Source organism: Ictidomys tridecemlineatus, chromosome 4 (assembly GCF_052094955.1).
Source record: "Ictidomys tridecemlineatus isolate mIctTri1 chromosome 4, mIctTri1.hap1, whole genome shotgun sequence".
NCBI classification, from domain to species: Eukaryota; Metazoa; Chordata; class Mammalia; order Rodentia; family Sciuridae; genus Ictidomys; species Ictidomys tridecemlineatus.
In genome coordinates, this window is record NC_135480.1 from 158042164 (window position 1) to 158070074 (window position 27911).

Genomic DNA, 27911 nt, shown 5'->3' on the forward strand with positions numbered 1-27911 from the left:
CGGACCAAAGCCTGGACTGCATTAAGAGACCAGTGAGTGTCCTCTGTTGTCACTGTGGCCTGATTTTCGAGGAGGCTGTGGTAGGAGGTAGGTGGGTGCTTTTGGAAATCTCTGTCTGCCACGGGTCCTTTCAGTATTGTATCCCATACAATTCCAGGGCTGGATAAGGACTAAGGGACACAGGAAGGATCAGCACACTGCCAACATTGGCAAGTCCGTTACAAGGCGGCGGCCCCACTGGAAAAGGAGAGGTGGAGGGTTCCTGGGGGAAGAGCAGTTGTGAGTCTGCTGTGCCTGGCCACGAGCTCTTGAGGTCGCTCAAAGCACCTACTGACTTATCAAGTTTGACACTGACCGCTGGGCTCAGACCGCCTCTTGTCCAGGAATGCGTCACTCTGCCCTGTGAGCCTCCTCAGGAGCCCAGTTATAGCATCTAGAGCATTCCCAGGCTGTGCTGCCTGAGGACTGAAGCGGTGGGAAACACGAGAGCCTTTATTCTATACAGCTTGGCACTGGAGCTGGGCAGGGAAGATGAGGCTGGTGGGCCTCTCAGAGAGCAGAGCAGCTGTGGCTGTGGGAGGGAGGATGGCAGGTCCCCTTGGAAGGGTCCACCTTGAAGAGAGAGATGAGCCTGTGGGCTGTGTGGTGACACACGCCTGTAATCCCAGCTACTTCGGAAGCTGAGGCAGGAGGATCCCAAGTTCAAGGCCAGCCTCAGCAACTTAGCAAGACTCTGTCTCAAAATAAAATTTCAAGAAAGGACTGGGGGTGTAGCATATTAGAAGAGTGCTTGCGTAGGATGAGAAGGACCGGGGTTGGATCCCAAGTACTGAAAAAAATCAAAGTGAGCTGGAGGCCTGGTTGAGGTGGGAACAGGGAATGTCACATCCCAGCAATTGAGTTAGCTACTTCAGTGTCAATGACAGTCCCTTTAGTTTTTTTTCAAAGCTCTTTCTCCAACATTTATTCCTTAGAGGTTTAGACCACAGGTTTTGGGGCAAAATTCCCAGGGTTTAAACCTCAGTTTTGCCAGTGTGAGCTTAAATAAGTGACTTCCTCTCTGTGCCTCAGTTTCCTAATCTGTAAAGTGGGGATGATAATAATAGTACCCACTTTGTGGAGCTGTCATAAGGACTTAAATGAGTTGTTAGAACAGTGTTGGGCTCCCCCCCCCCCGTAAGTGCTGCCGATGGATAGAATCAGCACAGATTACAAGGAGGCATTTAGACTGCAGGTGTAGACTGAGAGACAGAAGTGAGGGTTCTGGTCTCCTCCACATCTCTGATGGTCTACATTGCTTAGCCCTCTGACCTTAGTTTCTTTACCAGCAAATAGATTTGGATAATATGCTTCCTCCCAGGCCCGGGTTTTGTAGCCTTTCCTAGGAGGAGTCTGGCTGTCCCCTCTCTCCCTGCCATCTGTCTTCATCTTCTATTCCCGAAGGCGTGGATTCGTTTTCTTTGGTTCCCTCTTGTATAGAGAGCTGCCTCTCAGGGGTCTGCTTGCCAGCCCACTCTCCTTGACCCTCGGGGGCCTAGAGTGGGAAGAGCTCCCTTCTCTGACCATCTTTGGGAACCACCACCTTCCTTGTTCTTTGTCCTAAACCCATCTTCCTTGCCCTTCTACCTTCTGCCATGTGAGGACATTACAACAAGGGGCCAGCCATCTTGAAAGCAGAGAGCAGCTTTCACCAGACAACCAAGTCTGCAGTGCCTTGATCTTAGACTTCTCCGTCTCTGGAACTTGAAAAACTAAATTCCTTGTCTTTGTAAATTACTCAGTCTGTAGTATTTTGTTATAGCAGCACAAACATACTGAGGCAAACCCCCTCTATACTGGGGTAGCGGGAAACCCGTGCTTCTGTCGGAGCTCCTCCATCCCTCTGAATTCTTTGTCTCAGTGCACAAGGGCTTCCAATGCCACATGCCACAAGGAGAGGCTCTGGGGAGGACTCTCCTGCTGCTGTTTCTCCAGCATGTGGCAGCAGGACTTCTGTCTGTTACTGCCAGGGGGTGCTGCTCATCAGGACTGCTGCCTGGCACTGAATGAGTGACAGCACGTTCAGTCAACTAGGCCACACATGTGCTGTCTCACTGTATTCTCACAAAATCCTTATGAGGTAAGAGCTTTTCTTCACATGAGAAATGAGGAAACTGGGCCTAACGATTTTACTTACTGGCCTGTGTCACATATTTTAGAGTTTTTTAGTTTTTCAAATGAAATGTGCTGCTTGAACCTACTTTCTGGTGCTCAATATCCTTAGCAGTGGACTCGGGGCCCCTACCCAGGGGCTGGGTCTCTTGTCGATGCTCCCCTCCATTTGACACCACTGGTGGCCCCTGCCCTGACTCTGCTGTTTTTGTCACTTTCTCTTGTTTTACTCTGTTCATGCCACAGATCCTCTTCCTTTACTCCTCCCCCTCATCACCCCATGACACTTTGTGAAGTCATTAAAATCCAGCGTGAGCCAGCATGTCCCTCAAAAACCCTGCTTTTCAAACAGGCTGTGAGCCTTTCCAGATTCCCTTCTCCCATCGCTGCCTGCCACTCAGCTGCGTTTAAGCCCCCTGCTGACAGACGGACTTCCGCTCTTTCCTGTCGTGACTCTCCTGGCCAGGAACACTCTATGCGCACATTGTTTCCAGAATGATAACTTATGCAAAGTCTTAACATTCTGAGTCTCATATTCTTGAGAGTGATTCTTTTCAGAGTTGTAGCTGGACAAATCCTTCCCGATGAGTGTAACTTCCTAAGATTGTAGTGTGTTAGAGCTGGAAGGCCTCTGCAAGGTCAATAGGCAGCTCCACTCTAGTGAGAGGAGGAATCCAAAACCAGGAGAGCTCAGGGGAATCGTCCATAGCCACCCACCAACTTGAACCTGGACCAGAGCCCAGACCTACAGACCCCCAAGCAGCACCCAGCACCTTTCTGATGCATATTGCATTGTTTCCACCTCCTGGCTTCCTGGTGATGCTGTCTGTGGGAGAATGTAGTGAGCCAGCAGGGAGAAGTCTGGGGGCAACGGGCAAGAGTGGAAGCTGAGGCCAGTTGAGTCCACTGCCGTGGCCCTAGCAAAAGAGGACTGGTGCTTTGCTGGGGGGGTGGAGGAGGGGAAGGTACAATTTATGTAGTTTAAAGATGAATGAGGCATTAGAAAAAGAGAAGGGCAAAAAGGACTCCAGGTTTTTAATCTGAGCATTTAGAAAAATTCTAGTGTTGTTTATAGACATGCAGAGTCTAAGAAGGGTGGAGATTTTTGTTACTATTATTTTTTTTAATAGGAAGAACAGAATAAAATTACCTTTTAGTTTTAAGATGACTGGAGATGTTCAGGCAGGTATATGAGTCCGCAGTTCAGAGAGCTCAGGAGGTGGAGGGCAATTTGGGGGTCCTCATGGTGGTGAAAGCCACAGGGCTCACTGAGATGGGTCACTTGCAGAAAGAATGTGCACAGAGCCAGTGTGAAAGCAGAGACCCAGGGGCCTTGACACCCAGAACGAAGGGGAGGAGGAAGAGGAAGAGCCAGCAAAGGAGACAGAAGGAGCAGCCAGCGCTGCACAAGGAGAACCTGCAGGGAAGCTTCTGGAAGCTTTCTGCAGATAGCGTGCCAGCTTGGTGTGGGGCCCTTTCAAGCAAAGTGCCCCATCAGCTCTGTGAGGCTCCTTTCTGTGCAGCAGAAAGAAGGCTCTGCAAGAGCATGATCCCCCTGCTTTAGCTTTTGGCAAATGGAACGTGTAATTTCATGATGATGATCCTCGTTTTGCAGCATGCTGTCCCTACTTAGCATCTGGTGAGCACAGCCCTAAAGTGGCGGGAGATGGGTGTTATGGTGCGTGATGACACACATGTGGCACCAAGTTCATGAGCTTCAGGAAAGGGGATAGAACTGCCACTGGCTTAAGTGGGTCCTTCCAGGATATTAGTCTGAGGCTCCTGGTTTTGCATGTTTCTATTCGCCAGATACAATCGGCTAGGAATCACAGTGGAGCGAGGCGACTTCTCTAGTCTCTTTCTTAAGGCAGCCAAGAAAATCATACAGAAGTGTTACCTTTATTTTCTTTTGTAAAAATTTCAAATATCTTCCTTCTACGTGCTGATGAGATATTTTGCATCCATTAAAATTGATGTTTCTAAAAAGTAGGTAATAGCATGCGAGAGTGCTTATATTTTCAAGTTAAAAAGGCAGACTGTAACACTGCATATTCAATAGATCACAAGTGTGTCATCTAAACAAAATGTATTCAGAAAACAACAACAACAAACCTGGTGAAGAATTTGCCAAATATTAATAGTGGTTTTCATTGTGTGGTGGGAAAATAAGCAATTTATTTTTCGTAAACTTATGTATTTTCCAAATGTATGTATTTTCCAAATATTTGTAATGAGTATATATTATTTTAGTGCTGCCCAAGGGAGCTCTCTACCAGTCTATGTTTGGAACAGTAGTATATATTGGTAATAGTCTATATTTGTACTGTTTAATCCACAGCCACTAGCCACATATGGCTATTGAGCACTTAAAATGTCATCTAATCATATCACTGAGATTTTAGTTGTACTCAATTATTGTTTATATACATTTACATTTGCAGGCTAGTGACTATCGTATTTGAGAGCAGAGTTTTAAACTGCAAAAAAAATAATACAAAGGGATGTGAATCACCTCTAAAATAATATAAGCATTTAAAATGTGTTCTCTGTATCAAGCTTTGTAATGTGGGAGTGAGTTTGGACTTCATAATAGAGAATATGGACACAGTCCAAGAGAATACTGGAGTTTTTATTTAAATAGCTTATATTCTGGGGCAATAAAAAGTGATCTGGTATTAGGCTTGTTCATGCCTGACTTCAATTTTAAACTATAAAGAAATAGACAATAACCTGGATGTTATTAGTTGTTGTTCTGTAACACTTCTACTATTCTGAGTGATCTTGTTTTACTCGTGTCTTGAGCTTTATTCAAAGACTTTGAATCACATGAGTAATATCTTTTGAGGTAGGAACAAAATTTACTGTGTCCATTTAATAGATGAGAAAAATGAGGACCGTGAAGCTTCAATTCCCAAAGTCACCAGACAAGGAACACAAGCAAAACCTCTTCATTCTCAAAGCCTAGAGGATTTTATCACCCTTTGCAATATGGAGAGAGCAATTTCTGACAGACTGTCAGAAAAGGGAAGGGGATGTCCCCAAGGAATTGCAATGATTTCAGATTTGCTGGTTTTGGCTCGGTCCTTTAGATGAAGTTTGTTTTTGCTAGGCTTCTTCTTCTTCTTTGTTTCTTGGCTTGTGGAACTGTCTTTAGTCCTCAGAAGGCGGGGCACTGTGCATCTATCAAAGATTGCCCTTGATGTGGTTGGATCTGTCTTTACACTTTCCCTGGAAATGCCAAGCAAAAACCCCTTGTCTTTTCATGTGAACTTACTCTGGGCCCCCGGCCCCAGAGTTCCCCCACTGTCCTCCCCTCTTGCCAGGTGGGGAGTCAGCCAACCCTAATTCCACATCTGGCAATTTAGAAGACTTACAAAGGTGCTGAACTCCCTGCTGATGGTGTTCCCTGCTCTACTGAGGTGCAGTGGACACAGTATTAGGGAGATGGCCACAGAACTCCGCTTGATGTTGAGCAGGGCTGGGTGGCCTCCCACGTACCCTGAGTGTGTTTCACACCCCGAATCCCCTAAATGTATTTAAACCTAAACTCTCAATCCTTTTTTTGGTTCCAGTTCTAGGGAAAGGTTGGAGCCAGCTGTGATTAAAAAAATAGTAATAAAAAAAACCTGGTTCACCCATTTGTCAGTATGGCCAAGAAATATTCACACGAGCAGGACTATCCAAAAAAGTGAGGAGCAGCTCTTTTTCAAGACAGATCTCTGGAACTCACTCCTTCCCTTGCTCAATACCACTTCCTCTCCTCAAATCTCACTTTAAAACCTTCCTGTTTGCTTTAGCCTGATGACTGACTCAGGCCCCATTCATCTTTCTCTCCTCTCTCCCTGTGACCACATCCTTCCACTCTCCCCTCGCCATCCACCATGAGAACTCTCGCCTGCCTCTTGCCTCCCTTTATCTTTCAGTCTCTTGCCTGTTGCCCTGTAGTGACAACCTGGTGTGTCGAGGTTCCTTGCTGGCCTGCCCTGTCACCCTAGCTCTGTCCAGACATGTTCATAAGTGTGGGAGGCCTACTCCATGGGGTGCCTGCTCCTCCCCTGGTTCTCAGAGGAGGAGGTAATGCATTTCAGGGGGGTACTTGTGCCTAAAGAGGCACTTTGCAAGTTGTATTTCACAAGTTACAGATTCAGAAACTTGAGACACAGAACACAGAAAGACCTTGTAATAGACCCGCAAAGATACCAATTCCCAGCTGCGTTTCCCTTGGGATGCTTCAGGTAAAGCCTGAAGGAGAAGTGGGAATAAAACACAGGCCAAACTGGAGCTGTTGTTTCGCCTCCAGAATAGAGTTATAATTGTCTCAACTGAGCTTCTTATTTCCCTGAAGTAACAAGGAAAGTAAATTCCTCAGCAAAGTTCTAAGGCAGGATTGACCTTGGGAAAACAATCCCAGTGTGAGCCTTTGTTTGAGTTCTTTGTGTTCAGGGGGTACATTCGGTACTTTCTAAGGCGTTTGCTTTCAGCTCTGTTCTCCAATGGTCAAGCTGTGGGTTTTCCCACAATGCATCACTGTCCCCCATCCCAAGATGGCGCCTTCTCCCACAAGCATAGAGGCACCTCAGTTTGTTTCTCTCTTCACTGTGTTCTCACTGCTGACTCCAAAAGAAATGCCCTTAGAACTAAGCATTCCAGATTTTGTCAGATGAAATACACACTTCTCCCATTTTTTTTAACCTCAACCACAATAATAACAGCTGCCATTTTTCTATCACCTTATTGTTTCCAAAGTATGTTTGTAATCAGGAGGTGAAATGCATAAGACAGGTGTTAATATCCCCATTTTACGCTTAAAGGACTAAGGTCAACATGACTTGCCTTAGGTCACACGAGGGAGAGAACGGTGGAGTGGAGCTGGAATCCACATGAATCTTCTCTAGAAATCACACCCAACTACAGGTTTCTCTAAATGAACATCAGCAACCAGAGTCAAGAGAGGATGACTTTGGGTAGCAGTTTTTTTTTTTTTTTTATGTCTGTCTCATTTAAAAGCTTAAAAGTGAGTCAGCTTCACCCAAGCTTACTCAAACAGGTGGCACAGTGATAGAGGTCAGAATTATGCTTCTGGTGAAGGAAACTGGGATTAAGTTTGTAGCAGTTAATTCTGCTGTGTGAAAAACAAATAATAAAGGTGTATTTTTTTATTTAACAAGAGAAAAAGAAGTAATTTTTAAAAAACCGGCCATCTGGGCATGGTGTTACACACCTGTGAACCCAGCACCTCAGGAGACAGAGGCAGGAGAGTCACAAGTTCAAGGTGAACCTCAGCAACTCAGCAAGTCTCTGTATCAAAATGAAACATAAAAGGACTGAGGATATAGCTCAGTGGTTGTTATGGTTTAGATATGTGGTGTCCCCCAAAAGCTCATATGTGAGAAAATGCAAGAAAGTTCAGAGATAAAAAAAGATTAAATTATGAGGGCTTCAACCTAATCACTGGATTATCCTCTGATGAATTAATTGGTGGGTGATTATAAACAGGCAGGGTGTGCCTGGAGGAGGTAGGACACTGGCCATGTGCCTTTAGGATTTACATTTTCTCCCTGGTGAGCAAGGTCTTTCTCTGCTTTCTGATTCCCATGTCTGAACTGCTTTCCTCCTCCACATCCTCTGCCTTACCTGGGGCCCAGAGCAATGGAGTTGGTCATCTATGGACAGAGACCTCTGAAACTGTAAGCCCCAAATAAACTTTTCCTTCTCTACATTGTTGTCAAATCTTTTGATCACAGTGATGAAAAAGCTTACTTAAACAGTGGTACAGTGCCTCTGGGTTCAATCCCCAGAACCAAAGAAAGAAAAAAAGAACCCAACAAATAAACAATAACAACAAACAGTGCTCTAACTCCTTCCCTAATTTTGAGGGAGATGTACATATAAATACACATGTGTGCATGCATGTTTGGGTGTGTATGTGTGTATTAAATAGACATATTTAATTATATGCATTTTCTTCCTTTTCTGTCATGTTTCTCTGAAGGTCAGTGGCTGGTCCTGCCCTTGGATGTCCCAGTTCATGAGATCTTGACCGATGATTGTGACAGGTGATTTGGGGAGGGGGACAGGGAGCATTGTTAGCACAGATGCTGGGACTGTGAGAGCAGTTGCTGAGCGGAGGTAAGGAAACGTGGAGCAATGGTCAGGAGGGTCTCTGTGTGGTGCCTCTGTTCCACACCTGGGATTGGCGACTTTGGAACTGGCTGACGTGTTTATTTGGTGTGAGGTCAGCTAGAGCTCTGAGGGCAATAACATGATCCCCGTAAAACAGACCCCCCAGGCTGGACCCCGCCTGCTTGCTGCCTAATAAATGAGACCTTGCTGTCAACTCTCTGTAAATGGTGGATTCATTCACTCTCCGTGTTATTACAGCCTCTTCCTTGCCTTTCTGTGTAGGTCCCATTGATGGCTTTTCAACCACTTTCCTCTTTGTGCTATTTCTTTCAGATGAAGAAGTTTGATTTCTGTGCCTAGTGCTCACTCCAGCAGAAAGTTTTATGAAAAAGTTGAAGCTGTTGGTTTTGGGAAAAAAATTTTTTTATACGTAAGAACAGCTGAGGGCTGGGGATGGCTCAAACGGTAGCGCGCTCGCCTGGCATGCGTGCGGCCCGGGTTTGATTCTCAGCACCACATACAAAAAAAAAAAAAAAAAAAGATGTTGTGTCCGCCGAAAAACTAAAAAATAAATAAAAAATTCTCTCTCTCTCTCTCTCTAAAAAAAAAAAAAAAAAAACAGCTGAAAAGATCTGAACTTCAGATTGGACCACAAATGTGAATTAAGTGAATTAATAACACAGCTCTCTTTTCAAAAGCCAACAAAAAATGAAGACGTGTGTGTGTGTGTGTGTGTGTGTGTGTGTGTGTGTGTGTCTGTGAGAGGGCGCGCTCCTGTTTGTTTTGCCAGAGCAGCTGTTCTTACCAGTGAGCTTATGCTTGTCATTCTTTCATGTGTCACAGTCAGACCTAGGAAATTCCCTGGGAAGTCCCCTCTATCACAATGCCTGCAGTTTTTCCATTTGAGTGTGATTCTGTTAAATCTTGAAATATTTTTGTCATCACAAAATGGATCTTTCTATGGTTAAGAGAGAAACCACAGAGTGTCCCAACAGAGGAGCAGAGTGGACTAGGAGATGGGACTCTGGTCTCAATTTTAGCTCTACTATTACCAGTGGAGTCACTTCAGGCAAGTCCTGTCATTTTCTTGGTCTCAAGTGACGGTCTCTGTGGAGGGAAATGCCACAAGGATGCTGAAAGCAAAAGTACCGGCCATGATGCTTGAGAGATGATTCCTGCCTGCCTGTCTCCGTTTCCTTCTGTAGGATGAGGGACTGAACTAGACCATCTCTGAGGTCCCCTGCAGCTCCATGAGGTTTTGGTGGCAGCATCTTGACTCTCCAGTTCAGTATGTCTTGATCTATTAGATCCCACTCAATCATAATAGCATAGTGATTTTGATTTGGTATTATAATCTATTTTCATTTTCTTGATATTTAATTTACATTTTCCATTATATAGCTTTTGTTTGTTTGCATTGTCACAAATTCTTTGTGGAATAAGAAAAAAATATATAACTAGATGGATGAAAGAATGCATTAGTTGCAAACTGGGAAATGATAATACCACTACCACGAATAATAACAACTGTTTTTATTGAATGCGTACTATATGAAAAGAACCGTGCTGAGGCCTTTTTGAACATTATACATTAGGTCATTTAATACTCACAGTAACCTTGAAAAGCCATAATTATTATCTCCATTTTATAATTGGGGAAACTGAGTCTTAGAGATATCAAACAATGTTTCCAAGGTCACACAACTGGTGAGTGGCAGGGCTGAGCCACACGTTCAAGTCTAGCTAACTCAGAGCAATGATGTGTGGATAGAAGCAAAAACAAATCCCCAAATCCCTGATTTGAAACCCTTACTGATTTCCATTGTGTAAATACTTAAGTGACCAACTTTAAGACTAGCTCAAAAAATTCCTGAATATTGTTAAATACTCTGTTCTTGCAGACCGTAGGAGCCGACCCAACACGTTCCAGAGAGAACCTGTATGATTACCACTAGGCTCCCCTGCCTCTGTAGATTATAGGCTAGGGATGCGGATGAGAGGAAAGAAATAAGAAAGGGGAGATGGTCGTGGACAGAGAAAGTAAGAGAAGTCAGATCCACCCATGTGCTCATTCTCCTTCATTCATGCCCTCCTGCATTCGTCTCACAGGGGCTTTGAGAGCACTGGCAAAGCACCAGGGCCTGGGATAAGGGTTCAGGATGCAGACATAAGTAAGATGAGCAGGGGCCCAAGCCTAAAGAGGCTGGAGTGTGCTGAGGTGAGAGAGCACATCATGTGATAAAAGTATGTGCAAGGATCTGTGGGAACCACAGTGAGGGAGGGGTTAATTTTGCCTGGTAGTCCTTGAAGGACCTAGTTCCAGGTAACACATATTTTGCTTTCTTTCCAATTTGTGGAGGGGCTTTCTTCACTAGAGAGGTATATTCAGGTTAGCTCCCTGTATTTTAGAACTAAGGAGAGAAATCAAAGGTGGGGCCATGAAGGAGACAATGATGCAGAAAGTAGGCTCCTTGGAGTTAGGGATGCTATCTGACCCGCTCCTGTATTCCTGATACCTATCCTGGGCACATGCTTGACAGTCAGTAGATCTTTGTTGATAATGAATCATTGATAAATAATGATTTGTGAACTTTAGAGAAGGCTGTTTGAGGCAAGGGGACCAGCAAGAGTAGGAACATAAACTGTGTGTAAACAGGGATCCCTATGCATACAAGGTATGATTCTGAGAGAGTAGAGGACAGAACATGGGCAGAGACTCCTGATGCCCGGATTGGGATAAAGTACACTAGGATTCAGTGTCCTGGAATAGTGCCATCCGGCTGGCAGGCAGGATGGCAGGATATAACCTTGCTAAGATGATGCACAAGTGGCAAATCTCAGACTCCAACTGACAAGGGACAGTTAATGTCACAGTGAGTTTAGAAAAGCCAAGAATTATGTAATTCATTGTTTTTCTTTAAACATTCAGTATAGGAGAAGCTAAAAGCCAATCGGTAAGCTTGAATTTGGGGTTTAAATGGCTTTAATTTGCATTTATTTGCTCTTCTTTTCCTTGGATTGCCTGAGAGAAGGCTGCAGTTAAGGAAAACAAAGAGCAGTTTGAATACTCCTCCCTGGCACTCCAGACTGTTTGGTAAGAAGTGGATCTTCAGGTGCATTCTGGATATAATATTCCTCCTGACAATGCCTTATGTGTGTGAATGGTTCCTAGTTTCCAAGGACTTTTTCCAGAATTACTTTTGCTACATCCTCCTACAATCCCTTGGGGATGTTAAAAGAGATGCAAATGCCTCAATTTTACCAAAGGAGAAAGTACAACTCAAGGCAAGACAAGTCACTCACCTGAAGTCGCACAGCTATCTTCTCGCAGAGAAGGGCCCAAGATGGTTAATTCTAACTGGAGAGGCTTTCTGATCCTCCCTCTCCCTTATGATAATACCTGCCTCTTGGAGCCACCAAGTCCTGGCTGGGATACAACAGCAGCTAGAAATGGTCCTATTTGAGAACTTCTTTATCTGCCGCGAACAGCTGAACCTGCCTGCCCCAGTTTCCCAGCCACCTCATGACTCGACGAGCAATTGCTTTAACTCTGACAAAATTAGGCCACCTCCAACCTAATGGAGCCCGTGTTCAGAGTGAGACCCTGCGTGGAGGCATCTCGTTTCCTGAAAGGATAACAAAAGCATGCTTTTGTGTATATTTCACTTGATGGAAAGGAATCCCCAGTGAGGCCATTTCTTCCCCCTGAATTCTCCCAACTCCAGAATGTCTCCAAGTTTCCAAGATTGTCTCGGAAGAGCCATTCATCTATGAAGATGGACGAATTGTCTTCCAGCTCAGTAGGCAGGGAGTGTGAGAGAGAGAAGGTGAGGGGGCCAGACTAGAGATGTGGGGAGCGGCCGAGGGAGACTGAGATCCAAGGAGGGAGACACACAAGGAGAAAATGTGTGTAGACAAATGCTGACGGGCAGGGGAAGAAACCAAAGAGCCAGGCCTGGCTCTGGGGTCCCATCTGCCAGGGACATTTTCAGCTGAGCCTTTGTAGGATCTGTCAAGGTCTGCCTGGCAAGCTGTCACTTCTCATCGCTTGGCTCTCACTGAGGATCTCCGTGTCATCACTGTCATGAAGAGACCCGGCAACTGGCAAAGAATTTCCTGGGGCGCTACCTGATACACCATTATTTGCCTCTTATCATCTCAGCAGAGTAGTTATGCCGCTGTCAGAGGTAATGGAGACCATGCCACTAAGAAAATTGGCTGTAATTTATTTATCAATTGTTTCTGCATACCACAAAAGCGGCCTTCTACTTTACGGCTGGGTCTAAGGTATTTGAGAGCCCCCGAAGTTCATGGTTTTCCGGTATTCTAAGTTCTACTTATGGCCTTTCCTGTATATGACACACAACACCACCCTTGTGGCTTGCAGTCCGTTTTCTTCTTTGCTTTCTTTAGTCACAAATCATCCTGAGGCATCCCTTAAGTGCATTTGTATTGTTAAGTGCACCGGCTTGATTTGGTGTTAATTCAATTTGAGTGCCCTTAATATCTTGTGGGGGTGATGCAATGCAGGCCGCCTGTACCTTGTAAAATCGGGTCCCAGGTCTGCCTGGGAGCAAAGCACCTTTCCCATAGCCATTTACCAAAGTTGCTGATAAAATTTTCATAAGGGAACCTTTTTAGTCTGACCCTATTGTGTTATTCTACCATTAAGTCTTGGAGAACTGAGCTGGCTTCTAGTGACAGCTTATCACATTCTCCATTATTGCTGCCTGTCCAAAGAGCTAACCGACTGGGTGCAGTCATGCTCTCTCCCTCCCATCCACTTCTGGCCCGTTCTGGGAAAAGCCTGAGGGCCAGCACCTAGGGGCTAATGTGAGATGGTCTCTCTGTGGGTGCCAGAGAACTGAACTCTCTTCCTGATGAGCTGGCCCTCTTTCACTGTAGAAAGCTCTGGGGCTCTGAAGGACGTTGTTGGGCGGAATAATGAGAGGGGAAGAAGTGAAGGGCAGGCCAAAGTAGAGCAAGAGTTACAGAGCACTTTACTTAAAACAGCATCATAGGCTGAGGCAGGAGGATTGCAAGTTCAAGGCCAGTCTTGCATTGTGAGACCCTGTCTCAAAATTAAAAGAAAAACTCAGAAGGTCTGGGCAGGTAGTTTAGCGATAAAGTACCTCTGGGTTCAATCCTCTGTGGCATCAAAACAAAACAAAATAACCACCAAATGCAGGACCACCTTGTGGACACCACTCTGACCCAGCTCCAGTGAGAGGATTTGGCAGATATTTGTCTCTGGAATATTGGCTTTAGAAACCTGGAAATATGATTCACTCAAAAAGAACTTCAGAATCTGGGGTCAGCCGGGCCTGGGTCTGCATTTGAGCTTGGTGGCTGACCCCCTGTGTGGACTTGACCCGATGAAGTCTCAGAGCTTCACTTTTAGCATCTGGGAAGTGGGAATATGGATGCTGAATTTCTTGGTGGGCTTTCTGTGGGGATTAAATGAGCCAACCCTCATATGGGCACAGAGAGCACTTGACACATTCACAGTGTCTCTTGTGCTGCCTTGAAATCCTGCAAGTTCTCAGAGGCCAAGGTGAGGAAGCTGGTTCAGAAAGTGAAGAAATCTTCTGGATGCCTCAAGATGAGAAATAGGAAAAGATAGGTCTAGAAACTTGGTCTCCAGAATCCCAACTCAGTCCAGATCTCTTTCCATCTTCCCATTTTCTCCCTCATATTATCCATGTTATAAGAGCTTGATTAGGTTTGGGGTACACAAGGCTACTTTCTGCTTTATTGATTATAAGATTTCTTAACCACAGACTAACTTTTCCAGGTCATTCTGCCTTGCGTGGGGGCCATGTGTAAGGAGAGCCTGCCTGACAGTATGTGTTGCCCCCACCTGTCTGCTACATGGCTATCTAAGAAACAGAAATTGGAGGTTCTTGTTCAAGAGGATTTTTTAAATTATTGTGATGAAAGCAATACAGGTTCACTGTGGACATTGGAAAATCTGGATAAAACATAGACCCTGTAACCCCACCTGTAACTATGAGATAAGGCGCAGTGTTTTCTTCCCAGCTCTCTAGGCATATTACATTCTGGCTCCACCACTAGAGTAGTTATTTAACTCTTATATCCTTGTTTCCTTATCTATAAATGTGGGCTTCATAATAGTACCTTCAGTGGGGGTTAAGAGAAGCAAATGATTAAGCACGATCAGTGCCTGGCATGCAAACACCATGTAAGAGTTTCCTTTAGAATTGTTATTATATACAGTACAAACCTGGGATCATATGATATATTCTGCTCAAGATGGGGAGAGTTTTTTCTTTATAACATTTAGCTGCAACTATACTATAATGCACTCTTTTTTTATTTTTTGGTACCAGGGATTGAACCCAGGGGCGCTTAACCACTGAGCCACATCCCCAGGCCTTTTTATTTTTTATTTTGAGACAGATTTGCTGATTTGCTTTTGCTAAGTTGCTTAGGGCCTCACTAAGTGGCTGAGGCTGGCTTTGAACTTATCATCCTCCTGCCTTAGCCTCCTGAGCTGCTGGCTTTACAGGTGTGCTCTGGACATTATCATGCATTCTTGAACTGCTCTCCCAAATAGGGTCTCGAAGTCAGGTCAAGTCCTGCCTTTAAGTTCAGTGTTCCAGGGCTGAATGGTGATAATCACATCTTCATCTTCAGAAGGGTTTGATACATATTAACTATGAATCCCAACACCCTGATTCTGGTGGGGGTTGTTGAACCCGCTTTACAGGAGGGAGAATTAAGACTGAGCAGGTACTGACATGGTTGCATGAAGTCTCTTCGCAGGTGCAGTAGACTTCTTGGCTGCCAAGTAAAAGCAGTCCAGTCCATATAAATGGCTGAGTCACTCCTTGGGCTTGGGATATGCCTTTATTTTGCTGGAGATTTAGGTCTGTGTGTAGCAAGAAGTAAAAATAAAATCAGGAGAAGGGACTAATTCCCAGAAACAAACAGCTCGTGGAAAGTGCTGGGAGTCTCCATGTGAAGGTGCATTCTTTTGTGGGACTCAAAGATGCTGCGAATGAAAAATGATCCTTTCAAATCACACTGGGCCTTTTCCTTCCAGAAATCAGGAAGGAATATAGGGGTCCAGTACTGTATGCTCACCCATGCACATGTGTGCATGCGTGAGCATGAGTGTGTGTGTGCACGTGCATGTGTGTGTGCATGTGGAGAGCACATGCACGGAGGTGCGAGTGTGGAAACCTCACAGAAGGAGCAGGAGGAGCAGATGGGTGCCGTGGAAGGGAGCTGATTTTGATGAAATATTGGCTAATGCTCGGGCGCTGAAGGAGAAGAGGCTCTGGTCAGGGAACTGTGTTACATTAGAATTTATAATAGATTAGCTTATCTGCCCCTTGATCTTCAAGGGTATTTGGGGAGCTGAGGATGAAGCATTTCTGCCTTGATTTTCACAGCGAGAGGAAATCTCTGGAAGTATATTCCCAGTCTTTCCTTCTGCACAGCCCAAGGCGGTGAACTAGCTTGTCACACCCCCATGCAGGTTGTTTGGTGGAGGCTGACAGTGCCCCGAATGCTGACGCGCTTCAAAACATCACACAAAAGAACCCTCTCAGATTCCTAGGGGGAGTTGCTGTCGGTCCATCCCAGGATGGATTTTAACATTGGATGCAAGTGCGGGGCTTCTCCTGCCACAGCACGGGCATGAAATCCATATTCATCCTGTCTGTCTGCCAGACTCCCCTCTCCCTGTCCGTCTGTCCATCTGTCTGTCTGACTCTCTATCTCGCTCTCCAAGGTAAAGGGTGTTTGCTATCATGAAAACGGAAGCCGCCAAGATGTTCCAGATGAGCTGCTGCCAGCGATGTTGCTTTAAACTCCAATGAGCTGAAGCGGCTGGGAAAGAAAGAGTGAGGGGTGAAGTCTGGTTTGATGTCTTGGTGCGCTGGGGAGATGATTCAAATAACATGAACCCCTTGGGGTCCTTGGTTAAATCCCAATCTAGCACCCCCAGCTGAACTGGAACTCTGAAGTCCAGCCAGGAACGTTACTGGTCCTGCTTCAGCAAACAGTTGCTGGGTCAGAGGCAAAGGACAGGGGAGGGGTGGTTCTTTCACTGGAAAAATTACCTGCTGGGAAAGAAGGAATCCTATGATGTGTGTGGTGGGGAAGTCCAGCCAGGGAGGACCTGGCTCCCATATTACACGGGTGCTTTCAGAAGCCAGAAGGACTTTTTATTGCCTGAGGGGCCTGAGGTCCCCAGCAAAAGAGGCATTGGCTCTTTCCAGAGGTTCGGCTCTGGAAGGGTGTTGTGGTGAGGGCTGAGAGCCCGGGCTCTGGATGCAGGCTGATGTGAGGAGGGAGGGAAGCCTGGAAGGGACTTGACTGTTCTGGGCCTCACTATCCAACACAGGAGGGAGACACACAGCAGGGAGCAGGAGCTGCCCTGTTTCTCTCTCTAGCCAAGTGCAGTGGGACCTCTATGACCTCCACTTTGGCTTTTGTGGGATATTTAACTGTTGAGAGCCACAGCCGAAGGGGCCCCAGCAAACTTCCAGCTGCCAGCAAACTTCCAGCTGCCGGCTAATGATTGGCTCACAGCGGCCCCAGCAACTTCTAGCTGCCAACTGATTGGCTCCTCTGTGGTGATGCTCATTGGACTGTTTCCCTGCCCTTTCAGACCACGGAGCTGCTCATTGGGGGACTTTTTTGGCTCCGCCCACACGACCCTGCCAATCGGCCTCAAGAGCAGGAGGAGTGGGGGAGGTGGAGAGGCTTGTGGGAAGCCAGTGGTGGCAGTTGGGCTCTGAAGGTTTTCCTGAGGAGCTGTTTTGTTTGGCGTGTGTGGTTCTAAAAATAAAGCTCGTTTAGTTTGACAAGTGGCTCCTGAATTGTGCCCAGCCAGGCTGCATGCGTCATTTAACACCTTTGGATACCTTATCTCTACTCCACTTTTTCAAATGTTCACCTCTTTTCTCAGACCACTCTCTCTGCTCCTCTGCCAGCACTTATTCCCTCCTTTCATGAAAGCTGTATAACCTTTCATTTAGGGAAATCCCTGAATGCTTGGTTAAGGCAAGTCTGGTGGGGAGACTTGGGGCACATGACCCAGGCCTGGCCTGAGTAATTGTCTGATAGGCCTGTGAGCCAAGTTGGTTCAATTGGAGTCAAACCTGGAACAACTTCTTCTTCTTCTCCTTCCTCCTCCTCCTCCCTCTTCCTCCTCTTCCTTTTCTCCTTCTTATTCTCCTCCCCCTCCATTATCCTCCTCCTCCTCCTCCTCCTCTTTCTCCTCCTTCTTCAACTTAACCTTTATTTATACGTGGTACTGAGGATCAAATCCAGTGCCTCACACATGCTAGGCAAGCGCTCTATCACTGAGCTACAACCCCAGCCCTGGAATAACTTCCACTGGACACTGCCTTGGAACTTTTGAACAGAGAAGTTCTATTTCATCTGGGATTGATGAAATGAAAGGATAAAAGCCCAGAGCTTCCAGGGCCCACCACAGTGACAAAGTCTGTCTGCGGCTGAAGTCACTGGGAAGAGAAGCTGAGGGAGATGGGGTTGGGGGGACGGTTTCTGATGGTGTCATTTGGGCACCAGGATCTAATCACACCTGAGGTCAGGATTTACCTCTGGATGCTTCAGTTTAAACAGCAAAGAAATTTCCTTCCTGTTTTCTTCATCAAGTTTGAACTTTTCTTCTACTTGTACTGACCACACTACATCTGTGCATTAGGTCAATATGCCTTTCTGGATTTTCTGCATGGAGTGCCCCATGCCCTTCCCACTGCTGATCTATGTGTTTCTTCCAAAGTTGAGGCTTCCAACTTCTCAGTTTTCCTCTCCCCTTCCTGCCTCAGACATTCTGCCTGTCTTGTGGTGTCAAGTAGAGAATTGACATTCTATGAGAATGACATTCTATGAGAATGAGGTGACATTCTATGAGAATGTCACCTGCTTCCACATTTGTGTTTGTGTCTTAGAGCTCCTTGCCCACCACCAGCACCCAGCCATCTAGAACACATTTCCACATCTGCATCATGAGCAGGCACAGGCACAGCTGGCTGACGCCAACATGTTACTTATGTTCCCTTGGCGGGGGGAGGATCACCCCCACCCCTTCTCAACTTCCTCCTCTTCTACCCTGTCATCTGGTCCTTATAGTTCAAAGCCAGAATTACCTTTGATTCCTTCTTCTCCTTCTTTTGGCCCCTTGCATTGAAACATCTGCCAATTCTTCAAAAATTTGTGTATGTTTTTTTTCCCCCATGTGTCGCCATCTTCTGCTCTACAATCTTATCATGATTATTTAAAAAAACCCTCTTATACCCATTTTAAACTCATCCACCCACCCACATCTCCTGCTTATTTAACTTCCCTAAAAACCTCCTTCATGTCACAGTTTGCCGGATGAAACCAGATTCCCTACTGATGCTCATCAATGGCCCTGTTTATGAGGCAGGAGAGTTCACAAGAACATCTTTCTGGAATACAGGTGGAAATGCAAGATTTCCTAAGGTGTGGAAAGTTAGCATGTTTATTTGAAATTACTAGAAATTAATTTTAAATAGTATATTTATTTTAGAACAGACTGATTATATAAAACAGACTGCAAAACTCATATGAATTCTGAAGATTACGTAGATTTGAAGGAAGTTCTGAGATTGTGGAAGTCCTCTTTTGACTACCACCCAAGAGTTCTGGGCTTTCTTTTCTTCTGCCTTTGGGTAGGAAGTCTGGAGAAGCACTGGCCTCCTGAGTCTAGTCTAGGTGCCTCAATTTGGTGTCTGCCTCAGCGGGTCCTATGGTTCCTACCTTCTTCCTTGACTCCTGTTATTTCCTGAAGGTCAAGGGCTCCTTAAACTCGGTGCTCTAATTCCCAATCCGTTGCTTGCTGTGATTTTCTTTTCCAAATGATCTTCCTGCTCCTTTCCCCTATATTACCTTGAGTAGCCTTTGGATTCTGCATCAATAAATGGATTATAAACTGGACAAAAGTCACTGTTCTGCTCAAAACTCTTAAAAGGCTCCTTCTTATCTTGCTCTTTGGAGTGGTCCAGGCTCATGGTATGGCACATTGTCTCTTTGATGATCTGGTCCCTGCCTAATGGTGCAGCCTCAACTTTTCTTGTGGCTAACCCTTGAATTTTTTGTTTGGGGGGTGGAGTTGGGGAAGTACCAGGGATTGAACTCAGGGGCACTTGACCACTGAGCCACATCTCCAGCTCTATTTCTTATTTTATTTAGAGACAGAGTCTCACTAAGTTGCTTAGCACTTCACTTTTGCTGACACTGTTTTTGAACTTGCGATCCTCCTGCCTCAGCCTCTCAAACTACTGGGATTACAGGCATGTGCCACCACACCTGGCCCACCCCTTGATCTTTGCTGTCCAGCTCCTTAAAACTTGGTAATACCCCCAAAGCATGGCAGTCACTCTTACATCTGTCTTGGTGCTCTCCATTCCCTTCTCATGTCTTCACCCATTAAGACTCAGCTCAGGCACAATTCTTCTTGGCCATCATTCCTGAGCTCCATCTTGTCATGGATTGAGACAATTCTGCCTACCTCCTTCTCTGCTCACTAGATTTGGAGTCCTCAAATATAGGTAAGTTTCTTAAGTGAATGAATTAATGAACAAATAAGAGGTATCAGGAGATTCGTGTTTAATGTCTCTGTCCTTATCCACGTGGCCTTGGACAAGTTACATGCCCTCTCCAAGCAGTGCATGTATCTAGTCAAGTCTGTCTTGTGTACACAGCAACTCTAGTTGGGGAGATAGATAATTGAATAGGAAATTCTCAAGTAAGAGGGGTGTGTGAAAGGACAAATGCATTCAAGGCTTTGTACAAGAAGTAACATCTAATCTAAGGTGATTTGGATATTTAGTAGTTATTCCTGTAAGAAGGTGGAGAAGGGTGTTCCAGGCAGAACAACAATTGTTGAGATTTGGAGAAACAGCATATATGAAGAACAAAAATAAATTCCCAAAAGTTTCAGTAAGCCTGAAAAATGGGGCTGGGAAGGTAAAAAATGGACAAGTTATTTGGGGTCTGATATTGACCTAACATATAAAGCCTTATATCAGGCTTTAACTGAGGGCAGTAGGAAGCCATTGAATGCTACAAATGCAAAACTGATCGAATCACTTGTGCTTTCTGGGATGGGAGGGGGTGTTGACTTGTTTACTATTTCTCCCAGATTTGTGGTTATTATTACTTTATACATATTGAATCTATATTGTGAGGTTCCTATATTCCAATGATGATTATAAGGTTCTTATTTATTATTCTGGATGTTCTTTTATGTTTGTTTGTTTTGTATTTCATTTTATTGGATATTGAAGCCGATATTTTGGCCTTTGATTCATGGTTACCTAGACTCTTTCTTCATCGTTTTGTCTCTTCGTTTTCTATTAGTTTCTCTCATAAACCACATATTCTTCCTATAATTGTAAAAACAATGATCAGCAGACTTTTTCTACTATACTTATATTTATTTATCCTGTAATACCTTAGATCAGTCATCCATCTCTTCTACCCACCCATCCACACATCCATCTGCCCATCCATCCATCTATTCATCTATCTACCATGCATTATCTGTCATCCACCCCTAATCTTCCCCCAAACAAGCCCAAAATAGTACTCCATTCTCATGTTTCCTCGATATCCTCCCCTTTTCCCATCCTCTTATTGATACTATTTATAGCTTTTGTTCTGGGCTATCATGGCAATTTTTTTTCTTTTTTTCTTAGTGTCTTGGTTCTTCAGACAGTAAGAAACTCTACTAACTTATTTGAATCTATTTATTTTCCATATTTCTTCCAGCAATCTCCAGGATTGACTTCTTACCTGAGCTTTCTACATAGTGCTTTGTATGGCAGACCTGCTAAAGCTCCACATGCTTGGGAATGTATCTCTTGAGCCCCCACATTTTAATCATAATGTGGTTGAATATAGAATTCTGTGTTAGAGTTGTGTTTTCCTCATTGTGTTTGTGCTCATTGTCTTTCTGTGGCCTTTACACTTTCTCCTCTTGTACTCACAGCTGCTATCAATAAGTCTGAAGTCAGGTGTATGTTCTTTCCCTCTGGAAGCTTCTAGAATTTTTCTTCATCATTGACACTCTTAAATTTCATTCTAATGTGTTAAAGCATTGATTTCCTCATCTGTCTTGTTTGAAGCTTTCTTAGCTCTTTTAATCTTTAATGATGAGAAATACATTATCATTTACTTCTCCAAATATCTCCTCCATGATTGTTTCCTCTATTCCTTCCTAGACTTCTTTCACCCAGGTGTTGGCATGTCTCTTTGATTATTTCCGATATTTTATCTTTGTTCCTTCTACTTCTTTCTGAAGAGATTCTCATATTACAGCATTCTAATCCATTCTTTTTATCTTTCCTGTTATTTTTCCTTATATCAGCTGTTTTATTGTTCATAACTAAAACCATTACTCTTTTTTCTCTTGATTTCCTGTTTCTTCTTCATATTATTGACATTTTCTCTTTGAGGATATTTCTTTTACCTGCTTGTAAATCTTGATCTGTCTGTTGCATTAAATCTGCTTCATGACGAACAAATTGTTCATTTTATCTTTCCTTCCTAAAGGTTGAACAATTCAGGCACTAGGCCTTTGGCCTGTGAACTCAGGTTCCTTTAGGGTGGCAGGATCTGTAGGACTTTGATACTAACAGAGGAGCTCAAGCCCTACTCTGAGAGGCAGGGTAAATGCCCAGGCTTAGACAATTCTTACACAACCATAGCCCACCACCCCAATTCTTTTACCCCATCCCCCTTATCACCATGAGTTTTTTTTTTTTTTTTTGCCTTTTCATCAATCCACAACTTTATTCAGGATCCTTCTTTAAATGCTTGGAGAAAAAGCAATGGGTTTTTCAAACACTGTGTGGAAATTCATTAATGGGTCATGAAATCAATTTAGTGAGTTAGCGAGACAGAGAGAGAGAGAGAGAGAGAGAGAGAGAGAGACAGAGAGAGAGAGAGAGAGAGAGAGAGAGAGAGAGAGAGAGAGAGAGAGAGAGAGAATACAAGAAACAATAGAGAAGCTTGAAAGATAGAGGCATCTATAGGGGCATCCCACCAGTAAGCCTATTGTTTTGTAAAACTTTCAGACCTGTATATGTACTGAGTAGCCATGTAAAATGTGTTCTTTGTAATGTGCTTTTTATTGTGAAGGAAAGTCCGAATCCACCCTGAGGGTGTGGTGAGGAGGCAGCAGGGGGTGGAGGGGGGAATGCTCAAGGCCAGTTGGCCAGGCTACTCCTCTCATCACTCATCCCTCTCAGGTGTTGGCAGTGCTCTGGTTTAACCCACCTCAGGTCTACCACCTGGCCGATGCCGCTGGCTTCCTTCCCACAGTAGGGTGGGCAAGTATCCTCCAAAGCAACATGGGCAAGAGCAGAACTAAGAGCCCTCCTGATTGCCCCCCATCCTCCATCCCAGCCCCTGGCCCCTCCCCACCTACTGGTTGGTCGTGCCATGTGTTTAGTTTACAAGGGCTTCGCCACTGTTTTCAAGTGAATCCTCCAGAACCCATCTTCCTTTTAATTTCTGTGGTTCTTCTAGGCTGAATGTGTGGGAGGGAGCCAGCAGCCTGAGTTGGTTTTCATCTTGTTAGAAGCAGAAACCTCACCTGCAAGCTAGCCTAGGGCAGCGAGGCTCCTACACATGTTCCTCAGCATCCTATGTCCTTGGCAGCCTTCACCCTGTCTCCACTGGCCCAGCCCCTCTCACTCAGTACATCCTCCTGCTGGGGTCTCTCTCTTCCCCCTTGCACTACCTATTTTGACTTCTGTTTTTGCCTGTGATTGTTGGAAACCTCAGGCCCCAGCCAGCGGGGGAAATTTATAGCTAAACAATTACATTGTTGAAACACTGACAAGTCCATCCTGGTTAATGGCTCTAAAAAGACAGGAGAGGTGTGAGCAACTAAATGGCTTCATATTGTGGGCCTGCAAAGCTAGACTTGTAGGACCAGGTACTTTGATGGGAAGATTTCATTTTTCTTTTCCTCTTATATTATGGTTCCAAGTGCTAGTCTCACTCAATATGGATGCATTACCCGAAGAATGGCTTGGATATTTGGATAATCATCTTCTAAATAGTTTCTTTTTCTCCTTTCCTATTATGGCTTCTGGAACTCAGCCAACAACAATGCAACAGGCAGGCAACCAACTGAGGAAAAAAGCAAACAGTGCTGGGTTGCATTAGTGAATTATTGTATATTAGGTGCAGGTGGGATTCCTCAACTTCCCAGCCTGGCAGAAAGCTTTTAATAAAACAGCGTGAGCAGGGGGGAGCTTCTTTTGAAAAAGTAGCGTCATGGAATTTAGGGAGGAAAGGAGAAGCCTGGAGAACTCAATGATCAGAGATATAACTGTACAGCTGATGCTGGGGACCAGGTCCATGGTGGACAAGCATCCATGGGCCACCTTGCCTTAGAAGGGTAGATCAAGGTATGGGTCTCAATTCTTCATTCCCTTTTGGTCGTGTTACACCTGCCCACTCTTGCCACGACCCCACGGTGGGTAGAGGATACTTCCCCAGTGCTTAACTTTAGTCTTGGACAAATGAATTGTTTGACCAATGGGAAGTTAATGGGTATGATGTGAGCACAGGTTTGAAATATACTTGTGAGACTGGACTCATCTCCTTGTGCTTCTGCCTTTTGTCCCAGGAAAAACATGACTCAAGTAATGACAGTCTAGGGAATATGGAAGACATATCGGGGAGCATCTAAACCCAATCCACAGGTTGGAGCCAAGCTCAGCCTACAATAGCAGCCAAATCCTTCTCAACTCAGATATGTGTGTCAGGGGGGACTTTTTGGTTGATTCCACTGGGATTGTTTTTGTGTGTGGTTGTTTGTCATGCAGCAAATCTGCATTCACTTAATAGGTAGGATAAATTGGATATCTTATATTAAACAGAAGAAATGGGGAAGGCATACACTGCTCTTTTCTAGGTTGATGACTAAGTTTAAGAAGTGGAACTTGGGCTGGGGATGTGGCTCAAGCAGTAGCGCGCTCGCCTGGCATGCGTGCGGCCCGGGTTTGATTCTCAGCACCACATACAAAGATGTTGTGTCCACCAGGAACTAAAAAACAAATATTAAAAAATTCTCTCTCTTTCTCTCTCTGCCTCTCTCACTCTCTCTTTAAAAACAAACAAAAAAAAAAAAGTGGAACTGCCCAGGAAACGTCTAAATTATTGCTTTCTAGGAGAAGATGTTGTCAAAGTGTACGTCTGCAATTTATGAGAAAGACCTTATATATGCACGATAACTATAGTTAACAGTATGTTGAAATTTGCTAAGAGAATAGATCTTAAGTATTCTCATTACACACACACACACACACACACAATTACCATATGAGGTACTGGATATGTTAATTAGCTTGATTGTGGAAATCATTTCCTAATGTATACATATTTCAAAATGTCACATTGTACACCTTGAATGTATATGATTTTTGTCAATTATACCTCAATAAAACTGGGAAAGAAAGACCAATGTAAGGGCAATGCCATTCTCTCCAAGAAAGAAGGGCAGTTGCTAGCACTTGCTCATGTGTAGAAAAGAGATCTGAGGAATGGAATCTAGTGAGGAGATGGGAAATAGTATTTCAAACTATTGGGTGATTGGCATCTGATGGTGCCAAGAAAACAAAAACCAACCAAACAAAAGAGACCCCTGAGCACTTGTATGATAATGGCTTAGTAAAGAGTGAGTAGAAAGTCCAATTTGCATGGACTGATGTGGTTTCTAAATCAACCCCGAAAGTATCTGTGATTTGATTTGAAGGAGACAAGGTCTCAATCTTCAGCACTTACCAAAGTGCTAAACAAAGAGGAGATGCTCAATAAATTGACTTGTAATTGATAGATTATCAAGAAACTTAAACCTAATCACAACACTGCCATTAATTAATTACATGACCACAGAATAAAAGCTTAACCTTTCCATTTCCTCACATGGAAATGAGCCTGTAACTATTTGATGTCTCTAGTCTCCATAATTGTAGATAGGATAAGATGGATGAAGGCAGAAAAAGTCTGTAGTGGTCCAGGAGTGATAGAATATCATTATTTCCCCACAGGCGCTGCTGTGTTGGAAGCTTCATAGTTGTGGAGCAAAAAGGTACTGAGGGCAATGCAGGTGTTTCAAGACAGAGCTCAGCCTGGAAGAGGTCATTCCCAGGTATTTTCCCCCTATGGTCTTGACAGGAAAATGGACCAAGGAGGTAACAGCTCTGTACTCTATACTTTTCCTGCACTAACTTGAGAGGCCAAGTTAAGTCCTTGGATTAAGAAATCAAGCTTCTTTTTTTTTTTTTTTTTAAATTTATTTTGCAATGCAACATGAGTTGCCCCTTTCTTTCTTTTTTGGTACTGGGGATTGAACTCAGGGGCACTAGAGCATTGAGTCACATCCCCAGCCCTATTTTTAATTTTACTTAGAGACAAGGTCTCACTGAATTGCTTAGCACCTCGTGGTTGCTGAGGCTGGTTTTGAACTCAGGATCCTCCAGTCTCAGCCTCCTGAGCTGCTGAGATTACAGGTGTGCGCCACTGAGCCCATCAGAAATCAGGCTTTTTATTGCTTCCTGAATTTCATGTCAGGAGTCAAATTTGATCAGTGGTAGTGGTGGGCAGGCATGGCCTCACCTGTCTGCAGTGCAGGATCTAAGCCAATAGATCTGGGCCGTCCAGCCTCTTCTTGAAGATCCCCATTGACATGGTAATATGGTTTAAATTGCACCCCCTAAAATTCACATGTGCAGTCCTATCCCTCCATACCTCAGAGTGTGATCTTATTGGAGAGGATAAAATCAAGCTAAAGGGACATCATCAGGATGAGCCCTAATCCACCATGGCTAGTGTCCCTAAAAAGAAGGAGATACAAAAACAGACATCCATATAGGGAGAACGTCGTGTGTTATGGTTTAGATCTGAGGTATAACCCAAAATCTCATGTGTGAGACAATGCAAGAAAGTGCAGATATGAAATGGTAGGGTTGTGAGAGCATCAGCCTATCAGCGTATTAATCCACTACTATGGATTATCTGGGTGGTAATTGTAGGCAGGTAGGGTGTGGCTGGAGGAGGTAGGTCATTGGGAGTGTGCCTGTGGGGTATATATTTTGTCCTTGGTGAGTGGAGCTCTCTCTCTGCCTTCTGGCTGTTGTGTCCTGAGCTGCTTTCCTCCATCACTCCCGAGCACCCCAGGCCCCTGAGACCTCTGAAACTATGAGCGCCAAATAAACTTTTCCTCCTCTAAACTTTTTCTTGTCAGGTCTTTTGGTCACAGTGGTGAAAAAGCTAAAGCACAATGGGAAGATGAAGGCAGAGGTCAGAGGAACACTTCCATAAATCAAGGGGCACTGAGGATTGCCAGCAGCAGAAGCCAGGAGAGAGCCACGGAACAGATTCTCTCTCACAGGAGCCAAATCTAGTGACACATTTTACACTTTCCGTCTCCAGAACACTGAGACTCTAATTATGGGTTCAAGCCACCCAGTTTTTAACATGTTGTTACAACAGCCTTCACAACCTAGAAGATACAGAATCACTGTTCATGTCAAAGTTGGTTCCTTATTTTAACAGCAAAGACCTCAATAGTCTTTGCAATTTCCAGGTATTGTTCTTAGCCCTTTACTTAAATTAACTCATGAATTCCTCATAAGGATCCTATGAGATAGGAGCTCAAACATTCTTACTTTGCAGGTGAAGAATCTGATATACACAGAGATGCCACAATCTGCCCAAAGTTACAGAGTAAATGTGTGGTAGAGCCAGGACACAAACCTGAGCAGACAGGCTCCTGAGTCTGTATTCTTGCCTGCCAGGCATGTGAGGAATGGCACTTACAATGGCGTCAGCTTGTTTTTACAGAGAGCTGAAATCTGCAGCCTTGTTCTTTGCTCCTGGAATAACTCAGCCACTTTATCTGTCCTCCTGTAGAGATGACCTCTCTGATACGTTTTTGTTACGGTTTCCAGAATATTTACCCTTTCAGGCACTCTTTTCCGAACATGCTAAACTTTGTCAATCACCATCAACAACCACAGTTCTCCAGAACCCAGGCAGATACCCAGATGTGGTCTGAGTCTATTGAAAAAATAGTGAAGTTATCATGTTCCATGATCTAAATATCATATTGATTTTTTTTAGAGGTTACATTACACTAATGATCACATACTAAACTTGTGGTCAACTAACAGACCCAATCAAAACTCATAGCTATTAAGCAGGCATCCCTTGTCCATACAGTGATTTCTTTTCAACTAAAAGTTGAAAAGTAATGTACTTTGAATTTGTCCCTAATCATCTTGTTGGTTTTATTCCCCCCCAATGTATTAGACTGTCAAAATTATTTGACTCTTGATTCTATAATTCATGGCTATTTGTCTTCATACAGTAGATTTCTTCATTAGTTTGTGTTTTGAGCAGCTACTCCTCTAGGAAATTATATAATTTCTACCTTATTTCAGATGACTTAAGCCAAACACTTGTCTTAATGATATGAAAATTCTAGGCAGTAGCTTGTGTGTGAGTGTCTGCTGAAATATATACTATATTCTAGTATTTTAAAATTGACTTGACCATAGATTTGTTTGATTTTTAATAAATTTATGCATCCTTAA

The 27911-nt window shown here is 44.2% G+C and overlaps 1 long non-coding RNA gene across 1 annotated transcript; it reads left to right on the forward strand.

The window, feature by feature from the left end:
• LOC144376891 (uncharacterized) lies at positions 1–27911 on the forward strand. The gene is made up of 3 exons (XR_013437255.1): positions 1–87; positions 25365–25465; positions 26561–27911. It is a non-coding gene; the product is annotated as an uncharacterized LOC144376891 (long non-coding RNA).